The 979-nt window shown below is 37.3% G+C and overlaps 1 non-coding gene across 1 annotated transcript; it reads right to left on the bottom strand.

Annotated features, from left to right (window-relative positions):
- Window positions 1-488: 488 nt before the first annotated feature.
- Window positions 489-680, bottom strand: LOC125996967 (U2 spliceosomal RNA). The gene has a single exon (XR_007491612.1). It is a non-coding gene; the product is annotated as a U2 spliceosomal RNA (small nuclear RNA).
- Between the last annotated feature and the right edge of the window lie 299 nt (window positions 681-979).

Genomic DNA, 979 nt, shown 5'->3' with positions numbered 1-979 from the left:
ACTTTTTTATTGGGGGGTTGCCACACCAGGCTGTGCTCAGAGATGACTCCTGCTCAGGGATCAGTCCTGGCAGTGCTCAGTGGACCACATGGATTGCCATGGACTGAACCAGGGTTATGTGCTATACTATTTCTTGAACCCAATAATCTTTTTTATTTTTTGTCACACCTAGAGATACTCGGGTTATTCTGGACTCTGGACTGAGAATTACTCCTGGTGATGCTTGGGGAATCATATGGGATGCTGAGGATCGAACCCAGGTCAGCAAGGCAAGGCCTTTTCCACTGCACTATTGCTACAGCCCCTCAACCACCATTCTTTTTTTAATTCTTAACCTTTCTTATAATTTATTTTTATTTAGTTATTTTAGTTATGAGAACAATGATGCAAAGAATGAGGACAAGGTAAAGTTACTGTGTAAGGACAATCACCAATAAACAGAGTTCTCAGAAGAAATCCCCTTGCTGACACCTTAATTTTTTTTTTTCTTCTGATGCACCATTCCTGAAGGGTACTGCAATACCAGGTCGATGCATGGAATGGATGGAGCAAGCTCCTATTCCAGTTTCTAGTGCCAAAAATTCATTTAATATATTGTCATCGGATAGACGACGTATCAGATATTAAACTGATAAGAACAGATACTACACTTGATCTTAGCCAAAAGGCTGAGAAGCGATGACACCTTAATTTTGAACATAAAGTCAAGGAACATTAAAAAGAAATAAAACAGAACCCATGTACAAATACTTTGTCCCTCAAGTCTACAGATATACATTATAACATTTCTTAGTGGTACACAAAGCAATTTAAAGTCAGAATATTTGTGTAGCTCCTAAAACATTGAAGGCTTAGTATTTTTTATATTTCCATGTGTATGCATATTAGTTTCTGTTAACCTCAAAAGTTTAAGTAGGTTTTTTTTATTTAAGGTTTATAGTCAAAGGAGCAAAGTAAAAAACGGTGTTAGAGTGGCAAT

This window comes from Suncus etruscus, chromosome 18 (genome assembly GCF_024139225.1).
Source record: "Suncus etruscus isolate mSunEtr1 chromosome 18, mSunEtr1.pri.cur, whole genome shotgun sequence".
NCBI classification, from domain to species: domain Eukaryota; kingdom Metazoa; phylum Chordata; class Mammalia; order Eulipotyphla; family Soricidae; genus Suncus; species Suncus etruscus.
The sequence above is the reverse complement of the archived record's forward strand: the minus strand, read 5'-3'. Positions and strand labels throughout refer to the sequence as shown.